We start from the raw sequence: 22,412 nt of genomic DNA, 5'->3' as shown, positions 1-22,412 counted from the left end.
CTGACAACACTGCAGTTTCGAGTTGTGGAAAGACTTTGTTAACATTACTCAATTTGCATGCAATCTAGTGGACATTGTTCGGGGAAAAATGGAAAAGGGACTGCATTTAGAAATGTGGTCGTTTCGGCATGAGGATGCTGGCAAATGAACTTTTTGTGTTGGCGAATAAATTAACAGCCTTGCAATATGCTAAATTGAAAGTTTCACTAGCCCAACAATTTTCTCCTAGTTGTTAATGTTCTGAAAATGTTTTACTTATGAGATAAACGTTTCTTTTGAATTATGACAATATCCCTCATCTATCAGTGCCCACAAGCTACTATAGACAATGGACCGAACCCTCCCATAAATCCATTAACAAAATTAAGTCATTCAGCTGAGCAAGCGGAAGCCATTAATCTGCGCCAATATGTGAAGCAAACCGAGCATCACTTTATCTGATCGCACCCAATTTAAAACATGAGCATTTTCCTTCCCAACGTCCTTCTCCTTCTCCCAACCAAAATCGATAAATCATGCATCCTCTAGAACGAGAAAATGCGAGGCTCTTTGGCTTTTCACTGGGACGCAGCTAAAAAAGAAAAAAAAAATAATCTGACCCAGAACAAACCCTTAAACAAAATTTGGAACAGGGCCCCCTCTTGAATACTTAATCTTCGAAATAGTCCCCCAGTCGGCCCCAGTTATAGCAAGTCTAGTGGTGGTGCTTGGGAAAACCACACTGCCCATAATCGATACATACAAAAGGGAAACAGACTGGGCCCATGGCTCATAAAAGTAGCAAATTTTTCATGTTACAGACCGCGTACGTCCCATTTCCGTCCCTTTGAGCTTGCTCCTGTGCTGTGTCGCAAAATGACCTGATTCAATGGAAATACTAATACCAACTCAACTCAACTCAATTCAACTCAACTCAAATTTCTAGAATTTCTGGAATTTCTCGAATTTCATGAATTTCTTGAATTTCTTGAATTTCTTGAATTTCTTGAATGTCTTGAATTTCTTGAATTTCTTGAATTTCTTGAATTTCTTAAATTTCTTAAATTTCCTGGATTTTCTTGAATTTCTTGAATTTCTTAAATTTCTTAAATTTCTTGAATTTCTTGAATTTCTTATATTTCTTGAATTTCTTGAATTTCTTGAATTTCTTGAATTTCTTGAATTTCTTGAATTTCTTGAATTTCTTGAATTTCTTGAATTTCTTGAATTTCTTGAATTTCTTGAATTTCTTGAATTTCTTGAAATTCTTGAATTTCTTGAATTTCTTGAATTTCTTAAATTTCTTAAATTTCTTGAATTTCTTGAATTTCTTGAATTTCTTGAATTTCTTGAATTTCTTGAATTTCTTGAATTTCTTGAATTTCTTGAATTTCTTGAATTTCTTGAATTTCTTGAATTTCTTGAATTTCTTGAATTTCTTGAATTTCTTGAATTTCTTGAATTTCTTGAATTTCTTGAATTTCTTGAATTTCTTGAATTTCTTGAATTTCTTGAATTTCTTGAATTTCTTGAATTTCTTGAATTTCTTGAATTTCTTGAATTTCTTGAATTTCTTGAATTTCTTGAATTTCTTGAATTTCTTGAATTTCTTGAATTTCTTGAATTTCTTGAATTTCTTGAATTTCTTGAATTTCTTGAATTTCTTGAATTTCTTGAATTTCTTGAATTTCTTGAATTTCTTGAATTTCTTGAATTTCTAGAATTTCTAGAATTTCTTGAATTTCTTGAATTTCTTGAATTTCTTGAATTTCTTGAATTTCTTGAATTTCTTGAAATTCTTGAATTTCTTGAATTTCTTAAATTTCTTGAATTTCTTGAATTTCTTGAATTTCTTGAATTTCTTGAATTTCTTGAATTTCTTGAATTTCTTGAATTTCTTGAATTTCTTGAATTTCTTGAATTTCTTGAATTTCTTGAATTTCTTGAATTTCTTGAATTTTTGAATTTCTTGAATTTCTTGAATTTCTTGAATTTCTTGAATTTCTTGAATTTCTTGAATTTCTTGAATTTCTTGAATTTCTTGAATTTCTTGAATTTCTTGAATTTCTTGAATTTCTTGAATTTCTTGAATTTCTTGAATTTCTTGAATTTCTTGAATTTCTTGAATTTCTTGAATTTCTTGAATTTCTTGAATTTCTTGAATTTCTTGAATTTCTTGAATTTCTTGAATTTCTTGAATTTCTTGAATTTCTTGAATTTCTTGAATTTCTTGAATTTCTTGAATTTCTTGAATTTCTTGAATTTCTTGAATTTCTTGAATTTCTTGAATTTCTTGAATTTCTTGAATTTCTTGAATTTCTTGAATTTCTTGAATTTCTTGAATTTCTTGAATTTCTTGAATTTCTTGAATTTCTTGAATTTCTTGAATTTCTTGAATTTCTTGAATTTCTTGAATTTCTTGAATTTCTTGAATTTCTTGAATTTCTTGAATTTCTTGAATTTCTTGAATTTCTTGAATTTCTTGAATTTCTTGAATTTCTTGAATTTCTTGAATTTCTTGAATTTCTTGAATTTCTTGAATTTCTTGAATTTCTTGAATTTCTTGAATTTCTTGAATTTTTTGAATTCCTTGAATTTCTTGAATTTCTTGATTTTTTTAAATTTCTTGAAATTTTTAAATTTTTTGATTTTCTGAAATTCTTGATTTTTTTTATTGCTTTTTTTATCAAATCTCTTCAAATTTATTCAACTTTTTCTTAATTTCCTATAAACTCAAAATTTGCTGAAATTTCTTAACTTTTTTTTAATTTCTAAATTTTTTTAAAATTTCTTAAAATTTCTTAAGGTGAAGTCGTTGATAATTTTCGAAGAAAATTGATCATCACTATAAAATATTCTGTATAAAATTCAATTTAACGAATTTCAGCTCCAAAAGGAATCAGCGTGTGCCAGTTGTTGCCTTCTTGAAGCCACAGAAGGAATTTTTGATCCAAAATAATTGTGCTTCATAATTTATATAATTTTGTGGCACAGTCATTGACGTCCTAGTTGGCAATCATTGATTAATGACGATTTCCATAACTTTACAAGGAATGGGATAATCGTTACCAAAAGGAATCAGCATGCGTAGCGACGCAAAATTTATATCTTTGAACGAAAAATCATGACAATGATGGCAGTCTTCGCGAATTTCTCAGAATTTCTTAAATTTTCTTAAAATTTCTTGAAATTGCTTTAAATCGCTGAAAATTTCTTAAAATTTCTTAAATTATCTTAAAATTTCTTTAAATATCTCAAAATATCTTAAAATGCCGATAAATTTCTCAATTTTTTTTTATAATTCATTAAGATTTCTTAAAATTTCTAAAAATTTCTTAAAATTTCTTAAACTTGCTTAAAATTTCTTATAGTTTCTTTTTTTTTTTTTTAAATTTCTTTAAATTTCTTTAAATTTCATAAAATTTCTTTAAATTTCTTTAAATTTCTTTAAATTTCTTTAAATTTCTTAAATTTCTTTAAATTTCTTAACAGTTACTCAAATCTCTAAATATTTCAAATTCTTCTTAAAATTTCTGAATAATTCTTAAAATTTCTATAAATTCCGTAAAATTATGAAAAATTTCGTAAATTTTCTTAAAATTTCTTGATTCAATTCAATTCAATTCATGTTTATTTTTTGTACTAATCAGAATTCAATTTGCTTAACTAATAACAGAATGCAGAGTTTTGGAGATCCTTACAACTACAAATAAATTCAAATATAATCAATTGGATGAAATAAATTCAGTTTCAGTCGGTTAAGCGAGAGCAGAAAAATCTTTCTAAAATAACTGCTATAAAATTTCTTAAAATTTCTTTTTTTTTTAAATTTCTTAAATTTTTTTAAAATTTCTTAAAATTTCTTTAAAATTTTTAAAATTTCTTAATTTTTTTTAAATTTCTTAAAATTTCTTAAAATTTCTTAAAATTTCTTAAAATTTCTTAAAATTTCTTAAAATTTCTTAAAATTTCTTAAAATTTCTTAAAATTTCTTAAAATTTCTTAAAATTTCTTAAAATTTCTTAAAATTTCTTAAAATTTCTTAAAATTTCGTAAAATTTCTTAAAATTTCTTTAAATTTCTTAAAATTTCTTGAAATTTCTTAAAATTTTTTAAAATTTCTTAAAATTTCTTAAATTTTTTTTAAATTTCTTAAAATTTCTTAAAATTTCTTAAAATTTCTTAAAATTTCTTAAAATTTCTTGAAATTTCTTAAAATTTCTTGAAATTTCTTAAAATTTCTTAAAATTTCTTAAAATTTCTTAAAATTTCTTAAAATTTCTTAAAATTTCTTAAAATTTCTTAAAATTTCTTAAAATTTCTTAAAATTTCTTAAAATTTCTTAAAATTTCTTAAAATTTCTTAAAATTTCTTAAAATTTCTTAAAATTTCTTAAAATTTCTTAAAATTTCTTAAAATTTCTTAAAATTTCTTAAAATTTCTTAAAATTTCTTAAAATTTCTTGAAATTTCTTAATTTTTTTTTAATTTCTTAAAATTTCTTAAAATTTCTTAAAATTTCTTAAAATTTCTTAAAATTTCTTAAAATTTCTTAAAATTTCTTAAAATTTCTTAAAATTTCTTAAAATTTCTTAAAATTTCTTAAAATTTCTTGAAATTTCTTAAAATTTCTTAAAATTTCTTAAAATTTCTTAAAATTTCTTAAAATTTCTTAAAATTTCTTAAAATTTCTTAAAATTTCTTAAAATTTCTTAAAATTTCTTAAAATTTCTTAAAATTTCTTAAAATTTCTTAAAATTTCTTAAAATTTCTTAAAATTTCTTAAAATTTCTTAAAATTTCTTAAAATTTCTTAAAATTTCTTAAAATTTCTTAAAATTTCTTAAAATTTCTTAAAATTTCTTAAAATTTCTTAAAATTTCTTAAAATTTCTTAAAATTTCTTAAAATTTCTTGAAATTTCTTAATTTTTTTTTAATTTCTTAAAATTTCTTAAAATTTCTTAAAATTTCTTAAAATTTCTTAAAATTTCTTAAAATTTCTTAAAATTTCTTAAAATTTCTTGAAATTTCTTAAAATTTCTTAAAATTTCTTAAAATTTCTTAAAATTTCTTAAAATTTCTTAAAATTTCTTAAAATTTCTTAAAATTTCTTAAAATTTCTTGAAATTTCTTAAAATTTTTTAAAATTTCTTAAAATTTCTTAAATTTTTTTTAAATTTCTTAAAATTTCTTAAAATTTCTTAAAATTTCTTAAAATTTCTTAAAATTTCTTAAAATTTCTTAAAATTTCTTAAAATTTCTTAAAATTTCTTGAAATTTCTTAAAATTTCTTGAAATTTCTTAAAATTTCTTAAAATTTCTTAAAATTTCTTAAAATTTCTTAAAATTTCTTAAAATTTCTTAAAATTTCTTAAAATTTCTTAAAATTTCTTAAAATTTCTTAAAATTTCTTAAAATTTCTTAAAATTTCTTAAAATTTCTTAAAATTTCTTAAAATTTCTTAAAATTTCTTAAAATTTCTTAAAATTTCTTGAAATTTCTTAAAATTTCTTAAAATTTCTTAAAATTTCTTAAAATTTCTTAAAATTTCTTAAAATTTCTTAAAATTTCTTAAAATTTCTTAAAATTTCTTAAAATTTCTTAAAATTTCTTAAAATTTCTTAAAATTTCTTAAAATTTCTTAAAATTTCTTAAAATTTCTTAAAATTTCTTAAAATTTCTTAAAATTTCTTAAAATTTCTTAAAATTTCTTAAAATTTCTTAAAATTTCTTAAAATTTCTTAAAATTTCTTAAAATTTCTTAAAATTTCTTAAAATTTCTTAAAATTTCTTAAAATTTCTTAAAATTTCTTAAAATTTCTTAAAATTTCTTAAAATTTCTTAAAATTTCTTAAAATTTCTTAAAATTTCTTAAAATTTCTTAAAATTTCTTAAAATTTCTTAAAATTTCTTAAAATTTCTTAAAATTTCTTAAAATTTCTTAAAATTTCTTAAAATTTCTTAAAATTTCTTAAAATTTCTTAAAATTTCTTAAAATTTCTTAAAATTTCTTAAAATTTCTTAAAATTTCTTAAAATTTCTTAAAATTTCTTAAAATTTCTTAAAATTTCTTAAAATTTCTTAAAATTTCTTAAAATTTCTTAAAATTTCTTAAAATTTCTTAAAATTTCTTAAAATTTCTTAAAATTTCTTAAAATTTCTTAAAATTTCTTAAAATTTCTTAAAATTTCTTAAAATTTCTTAAAATTTCTTAAAATTTCTTAAAATTTCTTAAAATTTCTTAAAATTTCTTAAAATTTCTTAAAATTTCTTAAAATTTCTTAAAATTTCTTAAAATTTCTTAAAATTTCTTAAAATTTCTTAAAATTTCTTAAAATTTCTTAAAATTTCTTAAAATTTCTTAAAATTTCTTAAAATTTCTTAAAATTTCTTAAAATTTCTTAAAATTTCTTAAAATTTCTTAAAATTTCTTAAAATTTCTTAAAATTTCTTAAAATTTCTTAAAATTTCTTAAAATTTCTTAAAATTTCTTAAAATTTCTTAAAATTTCTTAAAATTTCTTAAAATTTCTTAAAATTTCTTAAAATTTCTTAAAATTTCTTAAAATTTCTTAAAATTTCTTAAAATTTCTTAAAATTTCTTAAAATTTCTTAAAATTTCTTAAAATTTCTTAAAATTTCTTAAAATTTCTTAAAATTTCTTAAAATTTCTTAAAATTTCTTAAAATTTCTTAAAATTTCTTAAAATTTCTTGAAATTTCTTAAAATTTCTTAAAATTTCTTAAAATTTCTTAAAATTTCTTAAAATTTCTTAAAATTTCTTAAAATTTCTTAAAATTTCTTGAAATTTCTTAATTTTTTTTTAATTTCTTAAAATTTCTTAAAATTTCTTAAAATTTCTTAAAATTTCTTAAAATTTCTTAAAATTTCTTAAAATTTCTTAAAATTTCTTAAAATTTCTTAAAATTTCTTAAAATTTCTTAAAATTTCTTAAAATTTCTTAAAATTTCTTAAAATTTCTTGAAATTTTTTAAAATTTCTTAAAATTTCTTAAAATTTCTTAAAATTTCTTAAAATTTCTTAAAATTTCTTAAAATTTCTTAAAATTTCTTAAAATTTCTTAAAATTTCTTAAAATTTCTTAAAATTTCTTAAAATTTCTTAAAATTTCTTAAAATTTCTTAAAATTTCTTAAAATTTCTTAAAATTTCTTAAAATTTCTTAAAATTTCTTAAAATTTCTTAAAATTTCTTAAAATTTCTTAAAATTTCTTGAAATTTCTTAATTTTTTTTAATTTCTTAAAATTTCTTAAAATTTCTTAAAATTTCTTAAAATTTCTTAAAATTTCTTAAAATTTCTTAAAATTTCTTGAAATTTCTTAAAATTTCTTAAAATTTCTTAAAATTTCTTAAAATTTCTTAAAATTTCTTGAAATTTCTTAAAATTTCTTAAAATTTCTTAAAATTTCTTAAAATTTCATAAATTTAACATTATTAAAATTCCAAGTTTTTGAACTTACTTTTTAAACCTTCACTCCATCAGGCAAAATAAAGCTCTCGGTCACCGAGGCGAAAAGCGACCAAAAATCACTCTTCACGCTCGAATAATTTATTAGTTCGTAATTTATTTATGCCCATAGGTTTAATAACAATAAAAGTGGAAAGCTCCGAAACCGGGCTCAAAAGTGTGCAAATGTGTGTTGGTGTGTCGTCATTCCAGCAATCTGTGCTCTTGGGCTGTGACTGTGTTTGGAGACCGGGGGAAAATCATAAAAAATGCTCCTCTGGAGAGAGAGAGAGAGAGAGAGAGAGAGAGAGAGAGAACGGAAAAGAAAGCCGAAAAAAGCCATGCATACATTTGTGCGCGGAGCGTGGAGGCAATAAAAATGAAATATTTCCGAAATTTCTCATTCGCTCGCTTTTAAAATCTGCCGCGCATCTCGTGGCGGGGGGTTTTCCGGATTCATTTCCCTCCAGACATGGCACGACACGACACGACACGATAGGACACACACACACACACACACTGGACGAAGAAGCTCAATCACGTGGAACGATGACGAGGACGTGCCGTGGAAAAGAGCTTTTTATATGTTTTAATTTTTAAAACATCAAACGAGATAGTGGGAAATTTGCCAATTTGTCAATTTGTCAATTTGTCAATTTGTCAATTCTTTCGAAAAAAAAAACAAATTTTCTGAAGTATCTTGTAAAGAATAGTTGTCATGTAAAGAATAGAATCTAAAGAGGATTTCGTCAAATTTACATTATTGTTCTCTGCTTTAGAGCGTTCTGTTCCCAACAACCCCTTAAAAGCTCATCCATCATGATCGTAGTCGAAAATTTATGCCATTTGCTCAAACGAAGCACAAATCAGATTACCAGATGTAAATGTACTGCACCAGGTTTTGAAGTGTGCTGAAGGTACTCTCTCTATCTCCCTTCAAATCTAGTCAAGTTCTAGTACGCTTTCCCTCCCTCGAAAGCTCCCAGATTAGTCCAGCTTTCGTTTAGCAAGTCATTTCAATTTTAAATCCAATTACTCTTGCTTTTGCTCATACGGAGTTCCACGGACTCTCTGATCCGCGCTGAAAACGGAAACCTTCAAAACAGCGAACGACACACTGCGCGAGTGAGCGTTTGAAAAGTTTATAAGGGTTTGTACTTGCGAGCAGCCCCGGGGTGGGGCGATGTCACCTCCAAAAAAGGTGCACTTTTCTCTTGATTCTAGCGCTTACTCGGTGAAACATGCAGCAGCAGCAGCGTAAACTGATCCTGAGTGACACTGGAGTTTCAGGGTTGGTTAAACCACGTTTTGAATAATTTAAAAATAAATTATTAAATTTTATTTTTAAGTTTTTGGCCATATTTAAATCTGTTTTAATCTTCTAAGCTTAAAGAAATGATAACCAGAAATAAATAAAACAAATTTTCCACCCCTGTCATCAAATGCTTTATAGCTAGAGCTTTTCCCTTGAGCTATCACGCACACCCCTCGCAAACTTTGGTTAAGCCATCTCGTTGAGCTGAGCTCGTTACCCCTCCCACCCTCCTCCAATTACCCCACGCACCAACCCACCCGGTGGGGGTTGGAAAATTTATTCCAACTAGTTTGAGACATTCATTTTCATCGTCATACATTATGCATTAAAGTGTTTTCTCATTTTTCCGCCCGCGCACCAAGAGCGATGAGAGCGCGCCCGCCAGTTGAAAGTTATTGCCAGGGAAAATAACAAGTTTTTCCGCCGAGAGCTGCCGGTGCTGCTGCATCCTTCCGAGAAGGAAGAGCTGCTGCTGCTTCTTGATGAAATGGCTCTGGCCAACCCTCTCGAGTTGGATGGGAGAGAGAAAAGTTTTGTTACTAAGTGAAGCTTGGAAGTTGGGAAATCAATTAGAAAATATTTGGAAATCTTTTTGAAGTTAGCGGACCTGGTCAGGCATCAAGTTTGGTATCCTTCTAATTGATCTTATTTTTTTCTGGAAGGAAAAAATATTGCGTTGATTTCATTAATATGAATCCCTTCACATTCATCGATTTCCGGGAGACTAAAGCTGGCAAAATTCGATAAAAATCTAACTCGAAACAATCAACTACCAACATTCAAAAACCAACACTTAAAAAGTAGCAAACATCAATGTTTTTAAATTTCTTGAATTTCCTGAATTTCTTAAATTTCTTAAATTTCTTGAATTTCTTGAATTTCTTGAATTTTTTAAATTTCTTGAATTTCTTGAATTTTATTGAATTTCTGAAATTTCTTGAATTTCATGAATTTCTTGAATTTCTTGAATTTCTTGAAATTCTTGAATTTCTTGAATTTCTTGAATTTCTTGAATTTCTTGAATTTCTTGAATTTCTTGAATTTCTTGAATTTCTTGAATTTCTTGAATTTCTTGAATTTCTTGAATTTCTTGAATTTCTTGAATTTCTTGAATTTCTTGAATTTCTTGAATTCTTGAATTTCTTGAATTTCTTGAATTTCTTGAATTTCTTGAATTTCTTGAATTTCTTGAATTTCTTGAATTTCTTGAATTTCTTGAATTTCTTGAATTTCTTGAATTTCTTGAATTTCTTGAATTTCTTGAATTTCTTGAATTTCTTGAATTTCTTGAATTTCTTGAATTTCTTGAATTTCTTAAATTTCTTGAATTTCTTAAATTTCTTGAATTTCTTGAATTTCTTGAATTTCTCGAATTTCTTGAATTTCTTGAATTTCTTGAATTTCTTGAATTTTTTGAATTTCTTGAATTTCTTGAATTTCTTGAATTTCTTGAATTTCTTGAATTTCTTGAATTTCTTGAATTTCTTGAATTTCTTGAATTTCTTGAATTTCTTGAATTTCTTGAATTTCTTGAATTTCTTGAATTTCTTGAATTTCTTGAATTTCTTGAATTTCTTGAATTTCTTGAATTTCTTGAATTTCTTGAATTTCTTGAATTTCTTGAATTTCTTGAATTTCTTGAATTTCTTGAATTTCTTGAATTTCTTGAATTTCTTGAATTTCTTGAATTTCTTGAATTTCTTGAATTTCTTGAATTTCTTGAATTTCTTGAATTTCTTGAATTTCTTGAATTTTTTGAATTTCTTGTATTTCTTGAAATTCTTGAATTTCTTGAATTTCTTAAATTTCTTGAATTTCTTGAATTTCTTGAATTTCTTGAATTTCTTGAATTTCTTGAATTTCTTGAATTTCTTGAATTTCTTGAATTTCTTGAATTTCTTGAATTTCTTGAATTTCTTGAATTTCTTGAATTTCTTGAATTTCTTGAATTTCTTGAATTTCTTGAATTTCTTGAATTTCTTGAATTTCTTGAATTTCTTGAATTTCTTGAATTTCTTGAATTTCTTGAATTTCTTGAATTTCTTGAATTTCTTGAATTTTTTGAATTTCATGAATTTCATGAATTTCATGAATTTCTTGAATTTCTTGAATTTCTTGAATTTCTTGAATTTCTTGAATTTCTTGAATTTCTTGAATTTCTTGAATTTCTTGAATTTCTTGAATTTCTTGAATTTCTTGAATTTCTTGAATTTCTTGAATTTCTTGAATTTCTTGAATTTCTTGAATTTCTTGAATTTTTGAATTTCTTTAATTTCTTGAATTTCTTGAATTTCTTGAATTTCTTGAATTTCTTGAATTTCTTGAATTTCTTGAATTTCTTGAATTTCTTGAATTTCTTGAATTTCTTGAATTTCTTGAATTTCTTGAATTTCTTGAATTTCTTGAATTTCTTGAATTTCTTGAATTTCTTGAATTTCTTGAATTTCTTGAATTTCTTGAATTTTATTGAATTTCTGAAATTTCTTGAATTTCATGAATTTCTTGAATTTCTTGAATTTCTTGAATTTCTTGCATTTCTTGAGTTTCTTTAGTTTCTTAAATTTCTTGAATATCGTGAAAAAAATGTTAAAATTTCTCACTTGAATTTTTTTTTAAAGTTATCTTTATTTTTTTCTCAAAAATTCTTTAAAAATCCTAAAAATTCTCAATTTTTTTTCTTAAAAATCAAAACACATTTGCTACCAGCTTTCTCAAGTTCTATCACCAACCTACACAACAGACTTTTCAAATATTTCATAAAAGAATGAAGCATGAAGCAAAAAAAAAAACATGTTTTAATAAATATTAATGTGACCCACAAAATGGGTGAATGTCAGTGCATATGGGACAAGTCATTTAAATAAAGCGACATACAAAATGTTGGAGTTAGCTCTTCTCTGGAGCTTTGCCAGAGTCTCAATCATGTCAAAATTCTTTCCTCTTTTTTAGTTTAAGGTACATTTGCGTTCCCAAACATTCTTCCAGTTGATACAACAAGAGGCAAATACACAAACTCACATACTGTCAGCAATTTTGCAGTGTCAAGTGGGGTTAGTTAGGAGCGCCCCAAAAATGTTAGTGGCATGCTCTTCAGGAACGTTTAAAGAATTTTCTTGTATGCAAATTTTTCATCCCGTGGACAATAACGAGTTTGGAAACAAACTGGGAAAGTCCATCTTTATGCATATTTTTTTTATTTCAATTTTGTTGTCTCACCATTGCACAACATGAAAATTCACTCTGCTTAGAGGGGCCAAAGGGGGTGGGATTTTATGCAGACCTTGAAAGCTCAAGGTTAAAAAAGAATTAAATTATAATTCTCGTTCATGCAGTTTGCTTTTTTCCTTTCTCTTTAGCATTAATTCAGCATGCTACAGGCCCTTATTATGTCAACCGCGGCAACATCATAATAAGATTTCAGTGTCAACCGAGAAGCTTTTGCCAACAACAATGCAAGTCGTCTCCATTGAAGCGGCAACAACGAGCTCAACCGCGCAGCTAACAGCAAATGGGGAAATTTAATTTTCCCTCCCTAATGACGAAGCTTGCAGCGGGAGCTGCTACATTTCGGGTCTCTGTCTCAAAATGGAGCGTTTTCGTTTAATTTTTCCATTATTCAAAAAATAGCTTGTTCTTGCATCATGTAGGGTAGATCGCTGGCTGCAATGTTGTTTCGTTTCGAGAAGCAAGAGTAGCGACATGTAATTTTGACCTATTTTTAAATGAAAAATTCAATGTTTTGGCAAGCTTCTGAATAAAATATTAACAATTTTGATTCGCTGTAGCAGTCCCAAAAATGATCCTACCCTAGGCGGCAACCAAGTCACATTTCTGAAGCCAAGCGGGATTTTGAAGAACACCAAGAACTTGTTTTGCATGCAGGCAGCTACCAGTTCCGGAGCGCTCGTTCGTTGTCAACAGTTGTTTTTTCGGAGGACGTTCTCGAAATAAAATTTAATTCAACAATTAAATTTGGTGGCAGAACCAAGGCAGAACAGAACATTGCTAGCGGAGTCGTCTTCATCGTGGTACAAGGCGTTAAATTGCTCTAAATGACTAAACGGGTACCAGTTTACTCTAACGCTAGCTCATTTGAATAATTGAGAGCTGACTTTCTGGTAGAAGCATAGAACATGTTGCAGTTTGGCTTTGTATCGTTTTGGTTTTCCATTTCTCCTATTTTAAGATTTTTCAATATGTTTGCCACAATCAACCAACATCATCTTCCAAAATTTTCAAAATTCCATTTTTTTTTTCAAAAAATCATAATACGGTTTTTTAACAAATTCATTTGATGACTTTTTTCAACAAAGTTTTGATGAAGTTTCATAAAATTATGTAAATTTGAACATTTACTTTAAAAAAAAATATTTTGTTAGTTCATTTCCAAAAATTCTTAAAAAACCAAACAGTACATCTGTAGAATATTTTTTTTTTGTCATAATTTCCCAATTTCCGTGAATTCAAAAACATGTACAATATTTGATTGAAACTATCCTAAAGCTTTATAAAATTAAACAAAAAAAAAACAAATTGTATGAGAATTGTTGATTTCTGCTCGAAATTGTTGAATTCAGTTTTCTACAGTAAAAAATTAAATACATAAAAACATAAAAACATAAAAACATAAAAACATAAAAACATAAAAACATAAAAACATAAAAACATAAAAACATAAAAACATAAAAACATAAAAACATAAAAACATAAAAACATAAAAACATAAAAACATAAAAACATAAAAACATAAAAACATAAAAACATAAAAACATAAAAACATAAAAACATAAAAACATAAAAACATAAAAACATAAAAACATAAAAACATAAAAACATAAAAACATAAAAACATAAAAACATAAAAACATAAAAACATAAAAACATAAAAACATAAAACATAAAAACATAAAAACATAAAAACATAAAAACATAAAAACATAAATACATAAAAACATAAAAACATAAAAACATAAAAACATAAAAACATAAAAACATAAAAACATAAAAACATAAAAACATAAAAACATAAAAACATAAAAACATAAAAACATAAAAACATAAAAACATAAAAACATAAAAACATAAAAACATAAAAACATAAAAACATAAAAACATAAAAACATAAAAACATAAAAACATAAAAACATAAAAACATAAAAACATAAAAACATAAAAACATAAAAACATAAAAACATAAAAACATAAAAACATAAAAACATAAAAACATAAAAACATAAAAACATAAAAACATAAAAACATAAAAACATAAAAACATAAAAACATAAAAACATAAAAACATAAAAACATAAAAACATAAAATCATAAAAACATAAAATCATAAAAACATAAAAACATAAAAACATAAAAAAATAAAAACATAAAAACATAAAAACATAAAAACATAAAAACATAAAAACATAAAAACATAAAAACATAAAAACATAAAAACATAAAAACATAAAAACATAAAAACATAAAAACATAAAAACATAAAAACATAAAAACATAAAAACATAAAAACATAAAAACATAAAAACATAAAAACATAAAAACATAAAAACATAAAAACATAAAAACATAAAAACATAAAAACATAAAAACATAAAAACATAAAAACATAAAAACATAAAAACATAAAAACATAAAACATAAAAACATAAAAACATAAAAACATAAAAACATAAAAACATAAAAACATAAAAACATAAAAACATAAAAACATAAAAACATAAAAACATAAAACATAAAAACATAAAAACATAAAAACATAAAAACATAAAACATAAAAACATAAAAACATAAAAACATAAAAACATAAAAACATAAAAACATAAAAACATAAAAACATAAAAACATAAAAACATAAAAACATAAAAACATAAAAACATAAAAACATAAAAACATAAAAACATAAAAACATAAAAACATGAAAACATAAAAACATAAAAACATAAAAAAATAAAAACATAAAAACATAAAAACATAAAAACATAAAAACATAACAACATAAAAACATAACAACATAAAAACATAAAAACATAAAAACATAAAAACATAAAAACATGAAAACATAAAAACATAAAAATTTAAAAACTTAAAAACATAATAACATGAAAATTTGGAACATTTTTGTGGTTCTTGAGTTTTTATTTTACAACTTTTTTTTAAATATTGTGGACTATTTTAATCTGTATTGATATAATTCGATAAGTTTTGAAAAAAAAAAAAACAAATAAAAATCGAAATCACGCGAACGCTTCAAAAACTATATAACTGTGCATTTTATATCAATGAATTCAAAAACTAGAGACTGCAAAAAATGCCTCGATGATTGCTTTCCTCACAAAATCAATTGCAAAAGCATCTTGTTTGTATTTGGTTACGCACAGATGCTAGCATAAAAAGCCTACCAATAAAAGCTGTGGAAGGTAGTTTCCAAATAAATTTAATAAAGGTCGAAAGACCAGATGTTTATTTACAACATCCAAGCTGGAACTGCAGAGGTTTTCTGAAAATCAACCCTCCTTTAGCATTGCTTGTTTGCATAACTATTGAACAATTAAATTTACCAATACAGTTTCCGATACCAAACCGAAAGTGGACCGAATGGAACAAACCCGGACAAAATTCGTTCTGCCAAAGTCGAGAAAATTCAGTGAGTACTTTTGATAAGCATCTCCAACCCCGACAAATGCTCAAAATTTTATTCCTTATTGATATGTATACTCTAAGTCTAGGAGGAATGTTATTAATACCTACAATATTTAAAAATTATTTATTTTTTTAATCAGAATATTTTTTACACTTTTCTTACAACAAAACTTCAAAATTCAATAGCAAGTAAATTTGTATGAAACTGTACAGAGTTGATGCACCCGTGACATATAACAGTACTGGAAACATTTTTAATGACAGGCAAAATTAAATTTTGAAAACTGGAATACCATTAACGATTGCCGAATCTTCAGCAAATGATCTGTCAAGCTGAAGGAGCCATTAGACTATGGCAAACAAATTCGCACTTTTTTGTATTTGATAGTTCGTCAAACTCGCAAACAAGGCCAAATGCATGCAGGCTGACGTTTCTGCAAATAAATGCAGGCAAACAAACTGCCAAATTGTCAAAAAGTTTGTTTGTTTGTCCTAGTTTAATACGTCCTTGTTACAGCTAATGTCAACGCTCCACACAAAAAAAGATTTGTTTTGTATGGAAATTGTCCACGAGGGGTGGAGGGGAGGAGGTCTGAGATTTCAAAACAGTTTCCACGTGGTTTATGGATGGTTCCTATAAAAGTGAGACAATTTATATCAACATGTATCTATTGCATTTTAAACTAAACTCTTCAAACCTGTACGAATACATTTAATCGTGAACTTATCAAAACTAGTTCGACTTACATCAAATTACACCCGTACTTTTCGTCCTCCAATATACGGCCAACATTTTATTATTATGATTGCAGCATCCTTGATGACATACAATCACTACTCCCAGCAAGATCTCGTTACCTTCAGCGAAGCTCTAGCAAAAAAAAAATAAATAAATAAAAATAGTGAGCTTCTCCAAATCGTCCGGAACCCCAGCAGTGGCCTTAGATAAACAGGAACGGCTCTCCGGGGTTGGATATCCCGAACCGGTGGCTTCATTTTCTCGTTATCGAAACCGGAAACCAGTGCTTCTACCGTTGCTACTCCAAGGAAAAATTCGATTCAGGACGGCTCCCCCTCCTTTTGCGCCAGGTATTTGAGAAGATGTATCCTGCGGGGACCAAGATAGATCGTCAACACGAAGACGAGGACCAACAATATCGAAAGGACGATTCCCATTTGCCTAAATAATCATTCCGATTTCGTGTGAGTATGTGCGACGACCTTCTCCGGAATGTGGCAGCCAAAAGACCTTTCTCAGCCCCCCGCAGTCGTATAAAATGGAAAAGCAAATATTCAACCGAGATAGGATCAAAACTGGAAACATACATAGCCTTCGGGGGTTGTCCTTTCAGCAGCATTAGCAAAGTTTGTGTGCGTTTTGTAGGGGAGGGTGACCAAATTTGACAATTTTAAGAAGAAAAGGTCCACACAAAAATTAGGTTTTCCAAAAAAAACTGGCATCTCTCCCCTAATTCTTCGAATAAATGTATCTCCTCTTCAAAAAACCCGACCATGCCGAGGGCCAGAATCGACGACAGAATTGGTTTGGGTCCGGATTTCGTTACCGGAACTTCCGCTCCGTTCCATTTCCCCAGTTCCTGCAGTCGTCTGAAGTCTGCCATTGGTACAAGTTGCCACTTATTTCCCCATTTATCCTCATCGGTTCGGCGAGATTTGGCTTATCTGCGGCAAATTATCTCTGGATTATGCGTCACATACGGACACGGACGCACACACACACCCACAAATACGTGAGAATGTGTCCAATTTTTGGCTGGACATTAGAGCGACCCCAGCACCGAAGAAAACTGTGACAGCAACGGTGAAAATTGGTTTCGGCCGGTCCACCGCCAACTCAATTACGTATCCGCACACGTTCGAGAATACCTGCAGCAGCAGTAGGTTCTCGACGTGTATTCTCCGAAGGGACCATCTTTCTCGACCGAATTTGTGCGTTGATTGAAAAGATATTGACGGAATAATGGCGGGGACGGCAGAGATGACGGCATTTTCCGAAAGGTTCGGCATTTTATGCTCAAAATCTCGATGAGCCGAAATTGCGTTCGATTTACAGGTAGGGGTATGGACATAGGAAATTGGTAGAAGCAAAACGGTTCTGATCAATTTACGACGAAACGATGCAGGTTGTCCTGCCGGGGGTTTGATTATGCAGCAATCTCAAAAGGTACTGTTAAAAACTCCTTACTTCGAAATGTTCTCTAAAGATGAACATTCAAGAGAAGCTCAACGCGATTATCATCAAAATTTAGACAAGACTTTTTCAGTCTCATACTTAATGTTAATACTTTGGATACCAATCTCTAATTTGAAATATTTCTCTACACTGTAAAAAAAATCATGATAATATAACATCTGGAAAGCGGTACATTTTTTATGTCAGAAAAAATGTGTAATTTTACCTCTGAAAATTAGTAATTTTATCATTTTTCTGGTATAATGCCACCTTTTCATTCAAAATTGACTTACAATTCAAACAATAAAGAGGCAATATTCAACCTTCAAAAATAACACCTTTCAAAATTATATTATTTTTTAACGAGTAGTCCAACAATTTTTTTCAGTCCCTTCTTATAGCTTCTTTATTTATTTAATTAGATTAGGTATCAAGATTACTCACTCCACTCACCTATTATATACAGTAAAAAAACATGGTAATATTACACAGAAAAAAATGATGGATTATGATGCAATTTTACCTCAATTTAGACTGAAAAAGTGTCATTACATCAGAATATTGGTAAAATTAAACATTTCAGAAGTTAAATTACCCATTTTTTCTAACATAAAAGATGTACCCCTTCCCAGATGTAATATTACCATGAATTTTTTCTGTGCAGGAAATGGCGAATTTTCATCAGTTGCCGAAGATTTTTTTTCAGGTTCACATTTTACACCACATTCTTTGAGTAATATTACTAAAAAAAAGAGGTAACCAACCAAATTTTCAACAATCCAAAATCCTACTTTTTTTGCTCTGTGTATCAAGAAAGGTGTGTAATTTCACCTCTGAAAATGTGCTTACCACTTTACAAATTAATTGTAACATTTTTCTGGTGTAATGTAACTTTTTCAGTTTGAATTGGGGTAAAGTCACATCATAACTGAGGTAATATTCAACCTTTCAAAACACACCTTTTAAATTTACATATTTATTTACTGTGTATTGACTTGTCTGGTCAAAGACAAACTATAGGAAATCGGACGAGGTTTCGGGTAAAAATATTTTCGAGACTAAAAAATCAAGTCTCTCATTTTTATTTTTTTAAATCTCTGTAACTTCACAAGGACAGTAGTCAATATAGAGACTTTTATGCAAAATTGTTTGGGTAATCAATTCTCGTGTTGGTGTTTTGAATTTTTTTACGTTAAAAGCAATTAAAAAAAACAGCATAGTAAAAAAGTTGTAAATTTGGAAGGAGTAATTTTGAAAGAATGAATTACCTCAATTTAGACTGAAAAAATTACATTACACCAAAAAAGTGGTAAAATTACACATTTTCAGAGAATACATTTTTCTGATTTAAAAGAGTTACCCCTTGCTAAATGTAATATTACCATGATTTTTTTTTCTGTGAGTTTTAGTAAATGATTTTTGATTTTTTTTAAGAGGGTTGCTCCATCCTACATTTTTCGTGAGTCTTTTTGTAAAATAATCCTGTTTTGGGCTGGAATTGCTCCTACACAGAAAAAATAGAAAATAGAAAATTCGGTTTCTTTAATATTGGCTCTTTTTTGGGTGTTTGTAAAAATGTTACATTCAACAGAAACTAATCAAAATTTCCAAAAAAATTGAAGTAAATTTACACATTTATTTGAACAAAATCTGTCACTGTTCCCAGGTGTACACAAAAAAAAAGTGTGGAATAACTCGACACGGAAAAGATGAATCACATGTAAACTCAGTTGATGTAAACTTGAGATTCAGCGTAAACGGTTGAATCACACGTAAATTTATGTTTTTACGTAAAGTTTGTTGCAAATTTACATCAAATAGCTTTTAAATTTAAATATTTAATGACGTGAAAAATGTTTCATCATAAATAATATAACATTCAGATATATTTTTGTGTGTAATATTACTATTGTTTTTGTGAAAGTTGATCCAGAATGTTGCTTTTATTTATTCATTCATAAATTCATTTGAAAAAACACACATTTACCCCTTTCAGGCCTGATATATGACCCAAAAATCTAAAATTTCTTAAGTAGCCTATAATTTTCGTATGGCCCTCAAGATCATTTTCCATTCATTAGCTAAAAAAATATTTTTTTGAAAATTCAGGCCTTAAAGGGTTAAAAAAAGTTTAAGTTTAGGAAGTTGAAATTTTCATTCTTGAATATTTCCTCTTTTTGTGCAATTTTACCTCAAATAATGAAAATTTAACCTAATTTGTAAAATTACTTATTTTTAACACAAAATCTGTCATGAAATACATATAAAAAATAATTGTAATATTGCATCTAGCAATGGTCACATCAAAATCAAACCATCCACATTAACGACCCCCGGGTCTTTTGTGGTCTCTATTGCAAGTTTCTGCTCGAACCTAGGAGTCCGAAGGCTTGAATGGGGAGAGCACCCAAACCTCTTTTACTCCAAGGAACCTTCCACCCCAGTGTTTGAACTGACGACCTTTGGATTGTGAGTCCAACCGCCGCCAGCGATTTCACCGGAGTAGGAGACAACTCCTACACCTGAAATGACTTAACGGCCTAACAACCAAGGCCAGGACCGACATTTTACTTCCTCATCTGATGGAAGGTTACAGCAGATGGGAATCGAACCCAGAATCATCCGCTTACAAAGCGGACAGCGTAACTATTCGGCCACGCACTGCCACAAATGGTCACATATTTGTGTTAAAAAAAGTTTAATTTTCCATCAGGAACATCTTAAATTTTCATCAGTTTCTGTTGAGTTTCATTTTTTTTAGGATAAAATCACTAAAACATTAGGAAATATTCTACAAACCAAATTTTCGACCATTGAAAAATTTATTATTTTTTTCTGTGTATTAGTGGTAAAAGAGTGTAATTTCAAATCAGGAGCTGGGGAAATTTTAATTAGCTTCTGTTGAAAAATTACGCAATAAAAAGGATGATTTAACCATTCAATTTGCAAAAAAAATATGAAATTTTTAAAATAGACATACTTTGAAGCTTTGATTAAACATAATGTTAAACTTCACAAAAAAAAAATCCTAAATTTCACGCTGTCCGCGAAAGCATAGAAAAATCCCTAGCCATAATTATCATGTTTTGAGATTATTAAAGAGGTGATGTCTTGGCGAGTGATTGATAAGATGTGAATGAGTGACTGAATGAATGAGTGTATGAGTGAATTAGTGAGTGAAGGGGTAATTGAATGAGTTAGCGAGTGAGTGAATGAGTGAGTAAATGAGTGAACAAAAAAACGAGTGAGTGAATAAGTGAGTGAATGAATGAATGAGTGAATGAATGAGTGAGGGGGTGAGTGAAGGAGTGAGTGAGTGAGTGAGTTGGTGAATGAGTGATTGAGTAAGTGAGTGAGTGAATGAGTGAGTTGAAGAGTGAGTCAATGAGTTAGAGAACCTGAGAGAGAAGCGTCGTCACTCAGTGCAGCGCTTGAATTACTTGTCAAAATTGAGTTCCTTAGTTTAGAAGCACATGAGTGGGAAAGAGACGGAAGAGCAAGTTTTGTTGTGTTTGATTGCCATGGCATTTCTCTGGAGGTTCTCTACAATGAGTAAGTGAATGAGTGATTGAGTGAGTGAATGACTAAGTGCATGAGTATGTGAAAGGGTGAGTGAATGAGTTAGTGACTGAGCAAGTGATTGAGATAGGGGACTGATAGATAGGAAAAGGGAGGTTTAAAATCCCGAAAAATCATGAACGTTAGTTTTAAAACGACCCTAAAGAATTAATGATTGAGTGGGATTGAGCTAATGAGTGAATTTGGTGATTATATTTTGTGTTTATTTAGACATTTTTCATTTTTTATTTATACAGATCTTGGTTCATTTGTTTTAGTTTGTTTTAAATTTTGTTTTAACACGTTTTGCCTTCCTCACTGAGGTAAGGCTATAATCCTGCTCTAAAAATGAACTTTGTATAAAAACGTCGTAGACCCACCTTCATGTATGCATATCGACTCAGAATCGAAAACTGAACAAATGTCTGTGTGTCTGTGTGTGTGTGTGTATGTGTGTGTGTATGTGTGTGTGTATGTATGTATGTGACCAACAAACTAGCTCATGTTTCTCGGCACTGGCTGAACCGATTTGACCCGAACCTGTTGCATTCGACTTGGTTTAGGGTCCCATAGATCGAGTTTTATACAGATTGAAGTTTTGATAAGTAGTTTAAAAGTTATGTATAAAAAGGTGTTTTCATATATATCCGGATCTCACTTAAATGTATGTAAACTATGTCCGGGTCCATCATCCGACCCATCGTTGGTTAGGTTATCAAAAGACGACCTTTCCAAAGAGCCTAAAACATTGAAGATCTGGCAACCCTGTCTCGAGATATGGCCACTTAAGTGATATTGATGTACTTTTTGGAAGCCGGATCTCACATAAATGTATGTAAACTATGACCAGATCCACCATCCGACCCATTATTGGTAAGTTTATCAAAAGACCTTTCCAACGAATTCAAAACATTGGAGATCTGGCAACCCTGTCTTGAGATATGTACACTTAAGTGATATTGATGTACTTTTTTACTCCGGATCTAAAAAAGACATGAAATTTTTGTACAATTCCATCATATCAGCCATTAATGGCAATAAGTGAGGAAAGCTCCAACCACATAGGTGGATTAAGTTAGTTTTTTTTTTTTTTTGGAGGTGAACTTTTGCATTTTATACTTCCAGTTAAATTCTCATGACAAAATAAAGTCTTTAAAAAAAGAATCGTGGAACACATGGAAATAGTCTTTTGCACCTCTAAAAAAAACCTCATAACTTTGTTATCAAACGGTGATCGACGTTCACCCTTT

The 22,412-nt window shown here is 27.6% G+C and overlaps 1 protein-coding gene across 2 annotated transcripts in view; it reads left to right on the top strand.

Moving 5' to 3' along the window:
* Window positions 1-22,412, top strand: part of LOC6045490 (dipeptidase 1) — a 416,070-nt gene that overhangs the window by 262,406 nt on the left and 131,252 nt on the right. The gene's annotated exons all lie outside the window — the stretch shown is intronic.

The sequence above is a fragment of the Culex quinquefasciatus genome, chromosome 3 (genome assembly GCF_015732765.1).
Source record: "Culex quinquefasciatus strain JHB chromosome 3, VPISU_Cqui_1.0_pri_paternal, whole genome shotgun sequence".
Lineage (NCBI taxonomy): Eukaryota > Metazoa > Arthropoda > Insecta > Diptera > Culicidae > Culex > Culex quinquefasciatus.
Note: the sequence above shows the minus strand (reverse complement) of the source record. Positions and strands in the feature narration are given on the sequence as shown.